This window comes from Anas acuta, chromosome 3, assembly GCF_963932015.1.
Source record: "Anas acuta chromosome 3, bAnaAcu1.1, whole genome shotgun sequence".
NCBI classification, from domain to species: Eukaryota; Metazoa; Chordata; class Aves; order Anseriformes; family Anatidae; genus Anas; species Anas acuta.
This window is the reverse complement of record NC_088981.1, coordinates 109,044,365-109,065,133: the sequence shown is the minus strand read 5'-3', so window position 1 is coordinate 109,065,133 and position 20,769 is coordinate 109,044,365. Positions and strand designations below refer to the sequence as shown.

The window sequence follows — 20,769 nt, the reverse complement described above, 5'->3', positions numbered from 1 at the left end:
ATGATGATTCTGTAAATGACATGCTGACTGGACTGAATCTCATTCTGAAGCACCTAATATTCAGCAAGAATTACGTAAAAATCATAACTGCTTTGATTCCACTGGGGGAGAGGAGGAGAATTAGACAATACACATCCTAGTTTTAATCTGTTTTCTGGAACCCGTCCTTTATTGTTATGATTATTTCTGAATAATAATATCATAGAACTTACTAGAATATATGACTGTTACACTTTTTCATTTTTAGGGACAGTTTGCTGTAACAAAGCACTTTGAAATTGTCTTCTATAGAATTTGTTTACTGAGTTTACATACTAAAGTTTATGGGTGGAGGAACTTGTTCTGCATGGTTTGATTCCAGCCTTCTGATTTCAGAGACTCATGAAAACTTGAAAATAAAACAGCGTTTATAATAAAATAAATGCAATAGCCATTGATGTCTGTTTATTGTATGTAAAAAAAAAAAAAAAAAAAAAAAAAAAAGCTTTTCAAAAGCCTTTTGAAAATAACATATATATTTTCAAAATAACATTCCTGTTAATAGCATTTGTGATTGTCTTTTATGAAAGTGTCTTTGAAAGGGAATATGTAGGTGACAGACAGGTAGTGGCAACAGCAGAAATACAAGATACTACAAAATTCTGAAAATGAAGAAAGACCCTTTATTTTTTTATTTAAGATAAATCGCACAGTAGATGGAGCACTGTTTCCAGCTTAGGTACACCCAGGATTATTGTTTTAAATTATGAAATTTACATTAGAAACAGGTAATCACATCATTCTGTTAGCTTTTCCAGAAAAGGTGAGGTTGTTGTTGAGAACCTTCAATACTGCAAGATCAGTATACAACTGTTTGTTCTTTCTTTGTCTCTGAAATCAATCCAGAAGTTTTTATGGTTTTGTTTTGTTTTTGCAGTAGTGAGCAGACTTTTTAAGCAGGACTCTAAATGGTCATCTAAAAACAAAAGTTTGTGCGCTTTTTTTCTATTTTCTTCTTAAAGTGTATCCTCAATGGGTCCTTTTTATGTTTTTGTTAACTCGAGTGATATCCACTAGGTGGCAGGAGCAACCACAAGTTTAGCAGAATGCTTGAAAATATGCTTGTGTTAGTTCAGTAGAGGAAGGAGCACAAGAGTGATTAATTCAGCCTGATCTATAATGAACTATGAGAGTGCATGTTCTTCAGAGTTTCACTCGAAGGGTCATCACGTTAATTGCACGATTTGAAACCACTTGAAATATTTTCAGGCAACCTGGACTAACTCTGAAATATATTTAATTTGCTATACCTATTTACCTAGTACACAGTCAGACTTTCATTTCAATTATTTTAGTAAATGACATGTCAATCACACATCATACTTTTTCTTTATTGTTATTAATGTATTTTTAATATTTACTGCTACAAAGATAGTCATTAACTTAGTTTACATATCAAAAAGCAGAGCATGGAGACAGCTTTCATGAAATACAGCAGTAGGTAGTAGTTACTGCTTCTTAAAATACACATTCTACTTTCAGTGGCAATGACTCTTAGAGAAAGGAGGAAATATGCCCATTGTATCAGACCATACAACCATTTTACAGTTGAAAGAGCAAATTGAGACTTGTTCTTGAACAATGGAACAAAGCATAAAGTAGAATTTCTGTTAATTGGGGCCACCCAAAGCAGATGAGTTTTGTTGTACTAACTACACCATACCAGTACAGCTATGTAGATAAAGTCCCAGTAGTAGTGGTTAGGATGAGTTTCTCTCCTGTGCAATTTCTATGGTGCTGTGTAGTAAGGCCATGCCACTATATCGTCTTCCATGTCAGTTAGACATAATGTAGAGCTGTGTATAAGTATCAGAATAGTTTGGGTTGGAAGGGACCTTTACAGATCAAGGTCAACCCCCCTGCCACAAGTGGGGACTTCTTTCACTAGACCAAGTTGCTCTAAGCCTCTTTCAAGCTGGCCTTGGACTCTTCCAGGGATGAGGCATCCACAGCTTCTCTGGGCAACCTGTGCCAGTGCCTCACTACCCTCAGAGTGAAGAATTTCTTCCTTATATTTAATGCAAATCTATATCAGTTTAAAACCATTGCCCCTTGTCCTATCACTACATGCTCTTGTGAAAAGTCCCTCTCCATCTTTCTTACAAGCCCCCTTTAAATATTGAAAAACATCAATGAGGTCTCACTGGAGCGTTCTCTTCTCCAGGCTGAATTCCCCAGCTATATCAGCCTGTCTTCACAGGAGAAGTGCTCCAGCCCTCTGATCATCCTTGTGGCCCTCCTCTGGATCTGCTCTAGCAGGTCCTCATCTTTCTTGGGCTGGGGGGCCCAGACCTGGATGCAGTACTGCAGGTGGGATCTCACAGGAGAATCACATAACCTCATTAACTTAATCTGCTGTGCGGGTTGAGAGAATTTCAGTCTCCATCTACATTAGCAATTCCTGTGGTATGCTCAGAGTAGATCTATGAAGAGAGGTGATTGGTGCTGATGACCCAGTATCCACATCAAGTAGATTTAAAAGCCAGGGGAATTACTTAAGGTAAGCCCTAGTGTGGTCACATAGACTGGATGCCCACTAGAATTTTGAAAAGAATTTTTTGAGTTAGTTTCATTCCAAAGCATTCAAATTTGCACACACTGAGACAGGTCTGCAGTGCTGATAAAACTGAGGTAAGTGGGGATGGAGATTCACCTCCTGTTCTAAACTGAATTTAATGTAGAAGCACCCACAGGGAATCTACATTTAGCTTCCAGTGGGTAAATTCCCAGTTCTTCATCATGGCAGTGGAAGAGAAAGGCTAATGGAGAGGCTGAATATCACTACAGGAAGAGGAGTAATCACCTTCAAAATAGAACTTTAATGATTTTAGTTCTTCAGATTCAAAAGTTCTATTTCTCATAGTAACTTCTGTATTTCTAAAACATGTAGATCTGGGATTTTTTATATACTGAGATCAGTTTTCTCTGAGGGAAAAATGACTTTGCATGTGTGATGGCAATTCTCTTATTATTGAATAATATTTTAATACTGAAATGCATCAGAAATATTGAGTAATAATAATAACTCTGATGCAATCAGAACGATCTATTGCATGTAGTGATGGTGAGTGAATTGTGAGTCGTGGGATCACAAGAGCTATAAGGTAGAAAAGAACCCTCTCAATTGTCTAGTTTTCTCTAAAAAGACAAACTGAATGATCTAACAGGTTTTTAACATTATTCATTTTTATGGTCCATATCGATTAACTAATTCTGGCTCTAGCCCTACAAGCTGGATACAAAGAAGGAAGTTGAGCCTCTTGCAGAATTTAATGAACACCGTGGGGTGTCTGAAGAGGTACATGTTTTGGGTTATGCAGGTCTGACGACACTTGTATGGTCTTAATTCATGCTCACTTAAAATTTGAGCAGACCTGTGTGTGAATTTTACACATTCAAGTTAAAATCAAACTTTCCACAGTATTAACCAAATAATTGTTTTGGCTCAGACCCTGTCTATGAGGATGGCAGTTTTACCTGTAATCTCTGCACACACTTTTCATTAAAACATGAAAAAATAAAATAAAATAAATATTAAAGGAAAAGACTTTGATTATTTAAATTTCCTCATCTCATTGGTTCAGGTCTATAATCTGTAAAAGGCCTTTTTATTCAGGAATGTTGATCATCTCTAATTCCTGCTGTAGCAGTGCTCAGCATCTTTTCTCAGTGCTGAGATCTATGGTTTTAAGCTAGTTCCATGTTTGTTCTTTTTTCTTAAAGGCCTTGCAGTGTTAGACTTCAATGTTAATCATTATATCCATCTTGTTAAATATTTTCTATCTTGTCTCTGTTTACAAACAGAATGAATTCCCTAAAGGTGTTTTCTGGCATTTGTCATCAGTCATTTACATGAAATTTGCAGTCAAAGTGCAAACAATGGCAGTGGTCATTACAACATGTGCTTGCTTTTTATATTTTCTGCACAACCTGTTCTCTCATACTAGAACCAGGATGTTCACATGTATGTGTGTGGCCTTTAATACCAGTTCTGTTTTTAGTGAGTGGCCAAATCTTACCTCTGGATAGGTGCAGGAAGCGTACTGTTCCCTGAAATGTCTGCATACATTATTTTACCCACTGAGATTAGTTTAGACATAGATTTTAAAACATTTTTTGTTCTTTAATTATTCTCTGGTAAATTTTAGTTATAAAGCATAAAGCAAAATATATCTCTGCATGATGATGGGTCTTTCAGACAATACTGGAAAAGGATGATATACTACATCAGTTTTAATTGCTGCAGGGTGCTGATCCATCCTTGGAATTCAACTACAGGATTTTGTCATCACAAGTATTAAAGGGGCAAAGACAGGCTGAAAATCACAACAGCACCGGGGGAAAATTTTGTCCTTATTGAAGCCAATGGCAAAAGTCCCATTGGCTTCACTGGGGCCAGGATTTCACTCCATATATTTAAGGAACAACAAAAAAGTATTACATGTGTTACTAATACTGTGTGGAAAGTGAAATATATTCTTTTTTTTTTTTTTTTTTTTTTTGGTATCTGATTGGCTTTTCATTGTTTTTGTTACAGATTAATTTTGAATTTCTTGTCCCCTAAAGCACAAAAAATATATATGAAGTTAACACTTCAATGTCTGATTACACAGTCAGACTTGCACAGATGGATGAATCTCATTGAATTTTTCATCTGCAAATTTGAATATAGGATCAAGACTCAAAAGATGACAGTAACATTATTGAAAGATAGAATGTACTCAGTAGCATGATTTTTTTATGAGAAATTCACTCACTCTTGACCCAGAGTTTGGCCACTTTCAGGAAATTATGTAAGTCTCACCTCCCAGTCCAGACTTTGTGCTAAGCTCTTTTCCCAGCATCCAGTCTACTCTTAAGTTTTCCCATCTCTGTCATGTAAAGTGGTATTTCTGGGCAGGTGGAGATTTCTGCTTCATATACTTTACTTTTACATGCAATCTAAGCCATGTAAAACACATTCAGGCCATGTACATGCTAGGTTTTTAGTACCAGCTCAATGGCCTCAGTGCAAAACCTGGTCCCATTATGCTCTCCACAGATGTGCTGTGAGGTTTACCAGTGCATTGTACCTTGGTTTCAAAACAGCAACAACTAAAACAGTGGCTAAAAAGGCTGAATAAACATGGTTTCAGTACTACCCCGTGGATTTTCATATAAATTCTTACAATAGTACTTTTTTTCTATATCGATTTCTTAGTTTAGAACATTCCCTGTTACCTTATTAAGAAATCATAAGGCACTACTGGATATCATTAACAAAGTGTTTCACTTCTATGTTAAGAATGGGTTCCAAATACAGAGAGAGCCAGTCATCTTCAAAATGACCACATTTCCAAGGGAAAGTTGTGCATAGTTCATGTACAGGCCATATGTGCACAAAATTATTTTTTCTTTAATTCCCACATACTGCAAAACATCAATATCACTAAAGTGCTTTTACTTGCATTTGATGTAATCCACGATCATACCTTGACATACTTAATGTAGCAAGGCCACTACATGGTTCTATCCATTCAGTGGATGGAGCTTTGACAATTAAAAGCAAGAATCACAGAATCATCTAGGTTGGAAGAGACCTCCAAGATCATGGAGTCCAACCTCTGACCTAACACTAACAAGTCCTCCACTAAACCATATCACTAAGCTCTACATCTAAATGTCTTTTGGGATGCTTCATTACCTGTGTTATGTTTGAAATATTAAGATGTTATCTCAAGGTTATATTTAGAGAATATTTTCTGAAATGTGTACATGTTAATTTCAGTAGGCAGAGAAAAAAATACCCTAATGGAAATCAGTGACAGATTCATCTGTCATTAAATGATTAAATTCATTAAATGATTAAATTAATTATATTCAGAAAGGTCCAAATTTTATATCACAGGTCTGACTATTTTTTGATGATTCTTACGTGTGGAGTAGTCCTTTGTCATGGGTCAACAAACACTCTTTCAAAAAAGTCCTGGGCACGATCATAGACTTGTCTTGGGACTATTTTGCAACAGATTTGGATGGACATCAGCCTGGTTTAGAGACTGAGGAAGTTTCAGTAATGAGGGTACAACTGAATTACAGCAACTGGGTTTAGGGACAGAGAATAATCTCAGGTCCTGCTTGACATGCTTGGTGCACAGTAGACTCTCTGTGCAGATATCTAAGGACATAATTTCATTCCCACACGAAAAGGTACACAGTGACTTTTCTAGGTATTTCATTGTCAAACTGCACTGTCACCACCCTGACTAACGTAAAAGAAGGGCAGCCAAGTGGGCAAACTGCATTTTGGGTTGTATTAAACCACAGCATGGCCACCTGGTCAAACGAGGTGTTTCTCCCAGTGTATTTAGTGCTGGTGGGACCTCACTTTGAATATTGGTTGCAGTTCTGTTCTCTTCAGTTTAAAAGGGCTGTTAAGGTACTTGGAAGTGGCCAGAGGAGGGCAACAAAGCTGGTATTGAGAGCTGGAATGCATGTCCTAAGAGGAGAGGCCAAGGACACATGAGTTGTGTGGTTTGGAGAAAAGGAGGCTGAGAGGTTACCTCAGTGCTCTCTGCAGCTTACCAAGGAGGGGAAGCAGAGATTGAGGTGCTGGTCTCTGTTCCTCCGTAGCTGATGACTGCAGATGAGGGAACAGCACAAAGCTCTGCCAGAAGTTCAGTCTGGACATTAGGAAAAATGTCTTTACTGTGAGGGTGGTCAAACACTGGAACAAGCTTCCTGGGGAGGTGGTTGGTACCCCATGGCTGTCAGTGTTCAAGAAGCATTTGGATAATCCCCTCAGTAATATGCTTTTTTTTCTTTTAGCCCTGGAGTGGTTGGGCAGTTGGACTCAATATTTGTAGGTCCCCAATTTCCCTTGTGTCTGAAGAAAATTGCTTTGAAGCTTAACTGACAGGTTGTTTACTGCAGTTTTCTGTGTTACATGGGATAATGCAAGGGACTGGGAAAGGTAGGGGGAGCTTGAGGTCACATTCATACAAATGGTCATAGTGGTCCATGGAAAATATTTTCTTTCATGTGTTCTGTGTCAGGATGATCTTTCAGTTGAACGGGTCAGTGTGGTCTGCAGTTGAGCATTATCAGTTGATCTGAGCCCTAAAGTGTTTGCTTTGAATAATTCTTATCATTTTTCCCCCCCAAAGAATTACACAACATGCAATACCTCTAAAAAGTCTTATCAGGAATCTTTTGAAGTAAATAAAATATATTTTTGCCATTTAAGGCTTGACTAAGCAATTGATAAAATATGAAATTATTTGAGAACTGTATGCCAATGGAAGCACATATCCAGCAAGACAAAAATCAGAATGTAAATGTGTATTGAATAGAAGCACATCTGTAAACATAGTAGCTTTAAACGTGATAACATGGGTAAACAGTAGGAAGGATAGAATTGCACAGACTTCATTATGGATTGTGCAATCACGTTGGGGACCTTAGGCATGTACTTCAGTTGCTAGCCTGCTCTGACACCCGCAGTCTCCAAATAGTGTATTTGGTGCTTGCTTAAACCATTCTCCACTGCAGTCATACCTTCAGTTGCAGTGTCAGCATACATGAGAGAAAAGCTGCTGTAACTTCCCACAAAATAGATAGACTGAAAATCAGATTATGTACTGGGTTCTTTGAGTTATAGATTCATAAATGGGTAAAAAATAATAATTGGAGCAAAAGATTTTCTGTGAAAAAAACAATTGAAGGTTCATATTTTTCTCAAATTAATATTTTTGCTGTTTTCTGTAGAAAACACAAATACATATTTGGGAGCAATTAAAACATTAAAAATTGAAAATCAGACAAAAGTATGAAAAAGCAATTACTTTCTTTACAATCCAGAAGAATGCTAAGAGTTTTGAGAGACTGGGGAGATTTTGAGCTAAGTGAAGGAAAAAGAGCCTTAGTAGGATTTTTGTTCCAGTTTTATATTTCTATGAAGACTAATTGATATGTTTCTGTCCCCTTAGCTGTGAGACTGATTCAGAACTCTGACCTGATCTGCCTTTGTCCTTAGCTTTGATAGAGGTGAGTGCAACCAGGAAATTTCAGCACTGAAAATGTACATAATGCACTGATACAGATTTTGAAGCTACATCAAACTTCACAGCTTAATTTTTTTTTGAGGCTGTGTAGAATTCCTAGATTTCTCTTAGACAAAGCCTTTCTAGTTTGCATTTTAAATGCCGAACTGTCTTCCTGGTATCATGTCCCCATCTTGAACCTTCACAGTTCTTTTCAAGCAGACTAACATTTTTTTTTCTTTAGTGCTGCCACATCAAACTTATTTACCACATTATGTGCCTTAGATTAACAGTGGTCCCATAAATACCTTTGAAAGCACAAGTGTGTAGACACCCAGTTATGATAAAGTTATTTTTACTTATAGCTTTCAATATATATTAAATACCTCTAGTTATAGTTTGGAGTTTAATCAGAAAGTTTGACACCCAAATCAAGTGCTAAGGGCTCGGACACAGTGGTGGAATACCAGTGGTTCTCAAAGATCAATTCAACACACATCCACCTGGACGAACTGAGTTAAAGTTTTGTCTTGAAAACTTTTTTTTTTTTTCAGCCTGGGCAGGAAAAATTCTTATAGAATTAGCCACTAGTGATACTTAGTAACATGTAAAGTGACTGTCATTTTCTTCAAACTAAGAGCAACTTGCAACAAGAAAATCCTACTCTACATTTTTATTTCCAGCTGTTTCAAAATTTAGAAACTTGATAATTAGCATATCTTAAGTATGCCTGCTGTAGGAAAGATTCAATATTAAAGAAATTCCTATGTGCTTTTGAAATGTATATTTACCTAATTATTTTATTTTCCCTCTTACGAAATGATGAAACATAAATATGTGCTAATTAAGTCTGTTTGTCCAGATGGATTGAGGCCAAATTTCAAGACTGGTTTAACACCTGATAAAACAGTGACTTGAGAAAAGGATCCTTGCAAACAAGCCTAAAAGGTATGGATGATTTGATAATTTTCAAGACAAAAAAACAAGCGTCTTATACATTTTGCAAACAAACTTCACAAACAGGTCTGCAGAAATATAGGCTAAGGTGTAATTATGCTAGTCTATGTGACTGTTCTCACATGAACCTTTCCTTGGAATCAATAAAGTCAGTCATGCTTATTTCAGGGAGTGAATCATTGAAGATAAGATGTATAACTAATCAAATGATATAACAATGTTACATTGAAAAAATTTAGATTAATATAAAAACCTTTTCTTTACATCTGTGGGTACTCCTCATCCCTCTAGTTTATCTATGAATCAATCTCAGGATCAGACGTACCACGAACACGAAAAACATCTAGCAAGTTTTGGAGTGCTTCTCGGAAACAGCAGATTTTTGCAATGAAGTGCACTGCATGTTGACTGTATGCATGTTGACAGGCATATATTCATTGCCTATAGGCCTATATCAGAAAAGTAACGTAGATAGTGACTGGAAGTAGAAGGCTTCCATGAGATCAAATTAAAATTTGGGTAAAAACAGGGATCAGTCTGCATGAATTGATGACAGCATTTTGTTCCTTGCCTTCAGTTTCTAGTTTCTCACTAATCATTATCTCACTAATCATAATCAATATCTCACTAATCATTAGACTACCTACATGCCTGTCACATGACTGGAAAGAGGACTTCATCCACCTCCAATAAACAGCACATAAAAGCTAGCAGCACATCCAGCCTGCTACTTCTGTGAGGCCTGACAGAAATGGAGGCACTAAAAGAAGCACAGATAGTCACATAAGACTGTTAGAGCCCATTCTCCTCACACTAAGCTCTTTTCATCTAAGCATGGCAGTGACTGTAGCTGTCTTAAACAAAACTTCTACTGTCAGTGGAGTTTAAAAGAATAACACTATTTTATATTAAGAGGAGAGCAAGTTGCACCTTTATGGAGATTTCAATATGAGCAAAACAACGGAGACATAATTTTTCCAGTAACATCTTAAAATTAGAGAACAATCATGAGCCAATTACTTTTAAATGCACATAGGAGAGCATTAGTAGTATATTTTCATAGCATACTAGATTCTGGAAAACCACAATGCAGACAGTCACACAGGATTGAAAATACAACAGGAACAAATACAGTGGGAGCTAATAATCAAAAAATGAAGTGACAGCAATGGCTGAGACAGAGAAATTAGAAAGTAAAGAAAAGTCATAGGGAAAGCAAAAAGATAAAGAGAAAAACATGTTTGGGAGACACAATTTTAGAAGTTTTAAACAACAAACATGGTCAGTGAAGATATGCTGTAAATAACAATGGAGAATACGCAGAAGTTTTAAAGAAATATTTTATTTTCACATTGGGAAAGTATGCTAGGTGACTATAATAAGGTCATGCTCGAGTATTTTCCACTCTAACAGCCACTAATGAAGATATTAAATGTCAGCTATTACAATGCATACTTTCAAATAAGCACATAGGGATGTGCTTGCATCCAAACATTATTTTTTTTTAAAGCTGCTTGAGGAGGTCTCTGTGTTTTTAACGCTGATTTTTATAAGTCTTCAGTCACTTCTTAAGGATTGGAAGAAAGTTAGCATAGTGTCAAGAAGTGGCTATTTTTTTATTTAGACTGTAGCAAGGTTTTAAAATAATGTTCCATAGCAACTTGAGACACAATTGGGGTGGTGTGTTCTTGGTGTGTTCATTGTAACCTTGGCTAGACTGTAAGGCTTCAGAGAGTAGTTAGTATACAATATAGTCCACTATTGGTGGTTGGTTACTAGTGGTTTTCCCTGGGGCTCAGTACCAGTCCTGAAACTATTCAGCACTGCCAGAGTCCAATACTCACTGAAACTCATTTGGATATTCTATTCATGGGGGTTGTAACATTTAATATCATATTTACTTCTTGAAAGATACTTGATTGTTCACAAGATTTTGATTTAGAAATGCAATAAATGTACTGAAATCTCTGTACAAGCAATTGCAGTGTGCAGTTGGATCACAGTACATTACATTACAAATGTAATTCCCATTATCAGTCTCTATGCTCAACTGTCACAATGCTGGAAATCCCCAGTCACTGGGAACAAACTGGGTTGAAGTCTGCTCAAGCCTGTTGCTGTCTTCAAAGTTATTTTGCTAGTTTTTTAGATTTTATACTCTTCTGTTGAGCCAGCTATTCACTCCCCACATGCTAGTCTGGTTAACACAGAGATGCATTCACACATTCTTAATGAACTCAGGGAGAAACATTTACACCATTAGTTTATCCATTCAACTGTCAATAGCTGTTTATCTAAAACAAGGGCCACCCTCTGGTCTGTTGGTGTTGAGGTACTCAGCTTCTTTGCAACAGCTGTGGTTAGCCCCATCCAATATTACTCTCTAAGCTTAATAGGCTGTGCCCATCTCTACTTTCATTTTAGGAGTTTTTTCAGTGAGTCAATTCTACATCTAGGGTTTTAGTCAGTCACGAGCATCTCCATTAACAACCTAGAGGATGGAACAGAATTCACTCTTAGCAGTGTGGGTGACAGCAAATGGAGGGGGGGATTGACAGGCTGCAGGTCAGGGTTGCTACTGAGAAGGCCTTGGACAAAGTAGAGATGTGGGCTGACAGGACCGTTGTGAAGTTCAGCAAAGGTAATTACAGAGCCTTGTATTTGAGTGGAATGAGACTAACAGAACATTCTGGGATCTCACTTGACAGAAACCAGCACTGCAGGAGAGGAACTGGTAGAAAAGTTGAACATAAGCCAGCACTGTGCCCCTCCAGCTATGACGGCCTGCCTTATAAGAGGCTGTTTTAGAAAGAGAGCAGCCATCTGTGGTGCTGTGTCCTCTTTGATGAACTCATCCTTGAGATAAATCATAGAATCATAGAATATCCCGAGTTGGAAGGGACCCATAAGGATCATCAAGTCCAACTCCTGGCACCGCACAGGTCTGCCCAAAGGTTTAGACCATGTGACTAAGTGCACAGTCTAATCGCTTTGTAAATACAGACAGGCTTGGTGCAGTGACTACTTCACTGGGGAGCCTGGTCCAGTGTGCAACAACCATCTCGCTGAAGAACCTCTTCCTAATGTCCAGCCTAAACTTGCCCTGCCTCAATTTAACACCATTCCCGTGGGTCCTATCACTGGTGTTTACAGTGAACAGGTCATCTGCCTCCCCACTCCCCCTCGCGAGGAAGTTGTAGACCGCAATGAGGTCCCCCCTCAGCCTCCTCTTCTCCAGGCTGAACAGGCCCAGTGCCCTCAGCCGCTCCTCATATGTCTTCCCCTCTAGGCCCTTCACCATCTTCATTGCCCTCCTCTGGACACTCTCCAACAGTTTGATGCCCTTCTTGTACTGTGGTGCCCAGAACTGCACACAGTTCTCGAGGTGAGGCCGCACCAGCGCAGAGTAGAGCGGGACAATCACCTCCCTCGACTGACCAGCGATGCTGTGCTTGATGCATCCCACGATACGGTTGGCCTTCATGGCTGCCAGAGCACCCTGCTGGCTCATATTCAACATGCTGTCAAACACAACCCCCAGATCCCTCTCTGCAGGGCTGCTCTCCAGCGTCTCATTGTCCAGTCTGTACGTATAGCCAGGGTTGCCCTGTCCCAGGCGCAGGACCCGGCACTTGCTTTTGTTAAACTTCATGTGGTTGGTGATCACCCAGCTCTCCATATAACATATAACATATATGTTATAACATATAAATGGAGCTATGCTCTTCTCAGGAATGACCAGTGGAAAGCTGAGGGAAACAAAACACAACAAGGGATATTCCAGAGATATAAAGAACAATACGGAATTTGAACAAATAATAGGACAGATCTCCCAGGGAGATTGCAGAATCGCCATTCTTGAAGATAATTCAAGTCAGCTTGCCCTAAGCAACCTGCTCTAACTTTGAAGTCACCTCTGCTTTGAGAAGTGATTGGACCAGGTGACCTTCTGAGATCCCTGTCAACCTAATTTACCCTATAATTCTGTGATCTGACCAGAAAAGGGGATCAACCATTCAGTGCTCCACTTCCTGTCATAGTTGATGGACTTTCTTATACACAGTTTGACTGCTAGGATTCTGTTACTGCCAGAAATCAAGATGGAAGAAGGCAGATAAGATATCTACCTAAAATTGTCAAAATCGTTAAACTTTTCTGCAAGAGAACTTGTATGAAAAAAAACAACAACTAAGAACTCAACTACACAAACACTACAGAAACCCTCAAAATTATGAAGGAAATGTAGAGGTACTGGCACAAATTTACATAATATTTGACCTAAGATCGTATAGAATATAAGATCTAAGAAAAATCTTGTCTTTGGATACTCCAAATGTGAAAGATGCAGCTTTTGAAAACACTTTTCATCTGTCTCAGTCAATGTTTTTAAATGCCCATAATGTCATAGAAATGCCTCTGTGTTCTGAACTCATCTTCAAAATGTTTCATTTTCAGAACAAAAGAACTAATATAGTCTTGAAAATACCTTCTCACCTTAAGTTTTAGTTACTATAGTGTTACTAAGAACATTGTCATTCATGTTTATTTTTAATTAAAATATTCAATGTAACATTCAAAGAGTGTCTTCACTAAAATCCTAAATGATTCATATGTCATTTTTTGTTAACTATTGGTATAAATGGTAAATAACTGATTTTACTATTATTTGGAAGAAGGAGGACTTCGTTACCACTTACCTATAGAGTATAGCGGTTCTAGGATCAATTAGCTAGCATCACAGTGACAGTTCTGAAAATTGAAAATGGACACAATAATGATGAGATTTTGAATAAATCGCTACTGTTTCCTGGTAACACTCAGACTTTATCTGGGAGTGGAACAGAAGTCAGTTGTTTTCTTTACAGTCTTAGTCAGACGCATGAGTATTAAAACAACTGTCGATGACTGTATACTTGTTCACTTACTGTCTCGCTTTCCTGATTAAATTAATAATTCCTCCTCTGTATTTTTCCTTTACATAGTCTAATCAACCAGTGAAGAATGAAGTAATAGGAATACTTATGGTCTCTAGTTAGTGGTAGAACAATTAAACTGTCCTAGATATGATGCTCCAGATTCGTTTTTATTAAAGAGACTACAACTCTATCTGCTTGTATTTCCTGTAGACTTTATGGACTTGGAGGAGCTAAGATAGGACAGGCTCTGTAGATGAAGTACACTGTAGTTGGTTCTTAGCCAAAAACAACTTTTGACAAGCACTCTTGTGAATTTTTTCAACTGCAAAACCTGTGCAGTATTTGTACAGAGAGCAAGTAGTCTTATCAATAGTGCTGACTCTACCAGTGTTTATCAGTATTGTGCATGTAGGTTAAAACTAGTGTCAGTAAGTGAATGAACTCAGGCCTGAAACCAGCGTCTGCCTGTACCTCCTGTTTATCCCAGTCCTTATCAGAGAGGTTATAAAGAAGCTGTTTTTTCTGAGCCCATTTGGATTATAAAGAAGCAGCAAGAAACACCATGCTTTTATTACTAGGATCCTAGATACCTGGACTTTGTACGTAACAAATCTCTGTTGGCTGCAACCTTTGCACAGCATAATAAATACGTTTGCTGCGTGGCAATGAGCTCATAGAATTAGTAGCAGAAAAACAAAGAAATGTTTTGAAGTTAGTCATGTAAAACTACTCTTAAATACAGAAGGAACTGCTGCTTTATAGCCAGTGTATGCTCTAATTGATTTGAATAACAAAACTATCTTAATAGAGGAAAAAAATCTTTGTCTTTCAGTACTGTTAATTAATTGTGGTTTTATAGGAGTGTTTCAATTTCAAACTCAAACACAGAAGTTGTATATAAGCAAAAAAACGTACCTTTTAACTAGAAAAACAACTTAATACATGGCAACTGTAATGTCAGGTGTACTTTGAAATACTTTTTGGAAAACCAAAATCTGATAAAATAATTCAAATTGTATTGCATTTGTTTTTACCTAAACGTTTTTGTTTGTTTGTTTGTTTGTTTGTTTTCCCTAAGAAAAACAGAAAATATACACAAGATTTTCATAAATTTCCCCTTGGAAATTGTTGGTCAAATAAACATTTCCTGTTCCTATGGTATTAGCAGTCAGAATTTTTAAGGGAACGGGCCTGGAAAAGAATTTCTTAAAGCATCCAGGAAGCTAAGTAGAAGTGGCATACATGTAATCACATAAACTAGTGACATAAATGGAAGACATTGGGTGCGTTTTTTCATCACAAGATAATTAAATGCTTTTGAAAAGCTGTCTCTAGGCTTTAATCTATTTTCATAAAATCATAGAATAAGAGAACAGCTTGGATTGGAAGAGACCTCAAAGATCATCCAGTTCCAACCCCCTTGCCGTGGGCAGGGATGCCACCCACTGGATCAGGTTTCCCAGGGCCTCATCCAACCTGGCCTTGAACACCTCCAGGGATGGGGCATCCACAGCTTCTCTGGGCAACCTGTGTCAGTGCCTCACCACCCTCTGTGTGAAGAATTTCCTCCTAACTCTAAATCTCTTCTAGTTTAAAACCATTCCTCCTCGTCCTGTCAATATCTGATTTTGGAAAGAGTTGCTCTCCATCTATTATATAAGTCCTTTTTAAGTACTGAAAAGCTGAAATGAGGTCACCCCAGAATCTTTTGTTTAGGCTGAACATCCCCAGCTCTCTCAGCCTTTCTTTGCAGGAGAGGTGCTCCAATCCTGTGATCGTGGCCCTCCCCTGGACCTCTCTAACAGCCCCACATTCTTCTTGTGCTGGAGGCCCCAGACCTGGGCGCAGTGCTCCAAGTGGGGCCTCACAAGGGTAGAGCAGAGGGGGACAGTCACCTCCCTCCACCTGCTGGCCACTCCTCTGCTGATGCAGCCCAGGATGACGTTGGCCTTCTGGGCTGCAAGCACGAACTGCTGGTTCATGTCAAGCTTTTCATCCACCAGAACCCCCAAGTCCTTCTTCCCGGGGCTGCTCTCAATGAGTTCTTCACCGAGTCTGTCCTCAAGTCTGGAATTGCCCTGACTCAGGTGTAGTACCTTGTACTTCGTCTTGTTGAACCTCATTAGGTTTCTGTGGGCCCTCTTCTCAAGCTTGTCCAGGTCCCTTTGGATGCCATCCCTTCCTTCTTTTGTATCAACTGCACCACTCATCTTGGTGTCATCTGCAAAGTTGCTGAGGGTGCACTTGATCCCATTGTCTATGTTGCTGATAAACATATAAAGCAGCACTGGTCCCAGGACAGGCCCCTGCGGGACACTGCTCATCACCGGCCTCCACCTGGACATAGAGCCATTGACCACCACTCTCTAGGTGCGACCTTCAAGACAACTCCTTGTCTATTGAATGATCTGCCCATCAAATCCATACCTCTCTAATATGGAGATCTGGATGTTATGTGGGCCTTACAGAAGTCCAGGTAGATGACATTGGTTGCTCATCCATTGTCAGCTGATGGAGTCACTCCATCACAGAATGCCACCAGATTGGTCAGGCATGATTTTCACTGTTTTTCATCTGTTTTAGAATAGAAACAAATGCAAGATATTAGAAAATTACTCTTTTTTTTTTTTTTTTTTTTTTTTTTTTTTTTACAAAAGCAGTCCAGGTGTGGATTTCAGAAATATATTTTATTGCCAGAATTCAAACTAGCCTAGTTATTTTTAATACATATTATATAGGGAGGTAGAGGTAGTGCAAAACACTGCACATAGAAGTGGGTTGGACTAAAACAAAGCCTGAATTTCATCCATTTGCACTCAAAGGGCAAGGTAGAAGAAAAAAAAAAAAGAAAAAAAAAAGACCTTCAGGCATATGAAGCACAATGCAGTTGGGATTTTAGGTAACTAAGTTCATCAGAGTGTTTCATATAAATCTTATTTGGGCACCTGAGATTTTGTGGGTGCTTATTGTTTTAGTGAAAACTTACTGTGGTGCTGAAAATGTTACATGTTCCCTGAAGCATCACCACCTTGGCTTTCCAGTGCCTGTCTCTCCTGTAAGACTGTTTATGATTTACAAACAAGGCATGTCTATTTCAGCTCCTCTGGGAGGCCAATTCATTCAGTACTCTTTCAGCACCCCTAACACACATGGACAGCATTTATTTCATCACACAGTACAGCAGTCACAGATAGTTTCACCTGAAACAGCTGGACAGCTGGAGTAAGCATCAGACTTTTGTATAGCAGTCTAGAGAGTTAAAGCAATTGTCCAGGAAATGGAAGTCAGGGTTTCCAGACTACTTTGTTCAGGCATGTTTCATCTAATTTGCTTAGCTTTCAGGTGACTGCTCTAACCATTAGCTGATAGATAAAAATGCAATGGGAACCAGTCACCACCCCTTGTACTAGATAATTACCTAAGTTAATTTGAAGAACCTCCTATTTTTACTTCTGCTCAGCTGTTCTGTGGGCATAGCCCTACATTTCATGCTCAGTTAAAATTCCTTCCTAGATAAGAAGTCCTGAGCAAGCAAAGAATACCAGGCTAAGATCTGTCCTTAAAATGGTAATTAACAGGCTAATACTGTCTTTTAACAATAGCGATAATTATAATAATAGTGATAACACACTGATTCCTTGAATTAAAATCAGCTTTAAATGCATTTCAGAGAAATTACCTTGAATTTTATGTGTTCTTTGATGGAGGACACATTGTAAATTTTGTGCTTTCCAAAATTCACAAAATAAAAGCAAAGAAAGAAATGGAAAATAAATAAATAAATAAATAAATAAATAAATAACAGCAACCAAATCACTCAACAGAGTCAAGGAAGCAGAGAAGCAGCTAAACTTACCCAATGTTACCCAGCTGACCCAGCTGACAGTGTTGCAAGGGTAAGAAGAGATACAAGACACACCTTTAAGTTATTATTCTAGCTATTTCTATTATGAGGAAGAGACACAGGAATAAGAATACAGTAGAGATGCAGGTAGTTACTCATACTACCCAACCTCAGGAGCCTTATCTAGCTATTTTGTCTCCATTTTCAGATGTTTAGCAGTGAAAGATGAGAGCCTCAAAAACATTGTATGTTTTCAGATGACCGGAAGATGCAACTGCATTAATTATTTAGCCTCAATCCAACATGTGCTTCTGAAGCAAACCCTTACTCTGCTTTGATTCATATTTTCATACTGTCTCAAAAAATACAAACTGGACTAATTTCAAATGAAATTAAAGCAGGGATGCACCGTAAGCTATTCAGTCCTAGTTTATATTCAGTCTCTGGGGGCAAATTGAAATTAATCTGAAGTCCACAAAAATGTGTGTGCTCTGGCTATTAGGTCCTCAACATAAATAATTTTGTTCTGTGTGTCCACTCCTTTTGATCTGCAGTACATGCTAATGAAAGAATATCTTGATTCACCCCCATCTTTCTACTGACTATAGGTGAAGCTAGAAAGATTTTTCATGTCTGAGAATAAGTGGCTGAATAATCCCAGTCTCATTTTTTCTTGTTTACTCATTAGCCACCAAAGAAGTCTTCAGCTGCTTATTGTCAATGTGTGACAAAGTTTAGTTCCACAAAAGTTCTACCTTTGAAAATCAGACATATTTCTGCAATCAAAGTACCCTGTATCTTAGAAAAAGAAAGCTAAAATAATCTCAAATAGACAGAGTTTTGGACTATACTGGTGGCCAGAAATGACTAAAACATTACAGCTTTGAGAAGCAGTAGATATGAAGTACAGATGGATCATAAGGATTGTAACCATGTTGGTCCATTTTGGAAATCTCTGACTAGCTGGGAACCCCAAATACTATACTTAACTAAAATTAAATAGAAAATAAATATTGGTGTTCAACCTTCAACTCAAATATACGCTCAATTTATTCTGGCTTAATTTATTTTGAAATAATTTATTTCATATCAGATAATCTGATCTAGCTGTCAGCATACATATGCTTAACCCTAAGGAAACATGGACTTAACCTGACATTAGGTTTCATTTGCTGCAAGCTAGGAGTGAGCACATGGAGAACTACTCTGGTAGTTGTCTGTTGACTAAACTTGTCTGTTTGACTAAGCCTTTAGTCTGTTCCTAGTGGATAAGCATTCAACCATGAGAAGAAAAAAAAAAAAAAAAAAAGGTCATTCAACCATGAGAAAAAAAATATAGCCACTTACCTTACATGTTATTACTTCTTTTCTTTAGGGTAACGGGGATTGATATGTTTTATAATTCACTATAGAGTAGCAGGAAGAATGGTTCATGGCTTAAATTATACTGAGCTGCAAAACCCAAGATTTTGAACCATCAAAAATAGTTCTGCAATTTATCTTTAAGAAACAAGACTACCATACACCTCTTTGTAAATGAATATTGTGACTTGTGCTTGCATTCAGAGAAACAAAGGGTTACTGGTGAGGATAGCAAAACAATCATTGTAGAAACAGTGGTCACCAAATAAATGTTTAACTAAAATAAATTTGCCCTAGATTTCTTTGGCAGAATAACCAGGACACTGAAAAGTACACAGTGGTCTTCCCAGCACTTTTTAGTCCCCCTTTTTTTTAGAAATTGGAGGTTTAAAGAGCTCAATTTTCTAAATATTTTCACTTTTTTTTTTAGAACTTGTTCATGAGAAATTCTTCTTAGATCTGTGGAGGGTTTTCTAGTAAAATTTTTCTGCTTTTGTGAAAGACTTTTAGAAACTTACAAAATATGTGATGAATCTCAGTCTGAAAGATCCAGCTTTGGAGTGGATTTTTGTTTGTTTGTTTGTTTTATGCTGCATCTTATCTATAAATCTTAGTGGCTTCAACATACTGCTGGAGGGAGCAGAAATGCAAACACACCGCTGGAAGGGTTCATGGCAACATGGTACATGACTGCTTTTAGCAAAAGAGATCTGGCAGATCTGTGAACCCAATAGACCCTGAATGTAACTTTGGGCCAAAATCTTTATATTTCAGTAGCCTTTACATGCTGTCATGTGTTCTGTGAGTAATTTGAGAGTCTTAGTCCTAGCATGTTCTGTGCTAGAGCCAGTCCAACTTGGAGATCTATGAGATTGTTGACAATATAAAGCCAGACCCACCATTATTATTATTATTATTATTATTGTTATTATTATTATTATTATTATTATTATTATTACCTTAACCTCTTCCCCTAGATTTTATTTTATTTATTTTTTTAATGGATGAGTAATGAAGGCTTACAGGACTGAAAGATTTTTGAAGAGCTTCTCTTTGTGAACAAAAACTCAAAAGGGTGAAATCCTAACACTCTTGTAGTTGATGGCAATTCTCCCATTGACTTCAATGCGGATAGGATTTCTTCCAAAGTGCACAGAGTTTTCTCAAGTCAAAATGTAAGCACACGGGCTTATTAATAAACGCACAATAATACAGCAAGCCAAAGGCAGTATAAATACTTAAACAGAGTGTGATTCTGTTTAAATGCCAATAGTGGACTTACTTTTGGAATCTGTAAAGGATCCAGATGCCACAGCTAGGATTTCTCACTTTCAGACATCTGGGTTCACCGATTGCTATTCAAAAGGAAATAATTAATAAAGAAAAAGTGGCAGAGTGGTGCTATATATGCTATGGCACAGGACTCTATAGTGATTATGAGCTATTTTCTAATGTTTTAAGCAAGTGAGAGATGAATTCTTTTTATATAATCCTTATTCCACTTTTTTTCCAAGAGAAAGTGAAAAATAACAACTGAAGTTAACAGAATGCAGATGAAAGTATCAGGAATTTTTGAAACTACAATTTCAAAACATGAGGAAACATGAAGATTTTAATGAATTTGCTTTCC

At 37.8% G+C, this 20,769-nt stretch overlaps 2 long non-coding RNA genes across 2 annotated transcripts; one reads left to right on the top strand and one right to left on the bottom strand.

Annotated features, from left to right (window-relative positions):
• The first annotated feature begins 541 nt into the window (after positions 1-541).
• Positions 542-11,857, top strand: LOC137854823 (uncharacterized). The gene is made up of 4 exons (XR_011095412.1): positions 542-2,670; positions 8,007-8,064; positions 8,923-9,008; positions 11,726-11,857. It is a non-coding gene; the product is annotated as an uncharacterized lncRNA (long non-coding RNA).
• Positions 11,858-12,475: 618 nt separating this feature from the next.
• Positions 12,476-20,061, bottom strand: LOC137854822 (uncharacterized). The gene is made up of 3 exons (XR_011095411.1): positions 19,125-20,061; positions 16,030-16,507; positions 12,476-13,766 (listed from the first exon to the last, which is right to left on the bottom strand). It is a non-coding gene; the product is annotated as an uncharacterized lncRNA (long non-coding RNA).
• Positions 20,062-20,769: the final 708 nt, after the last annotated feature.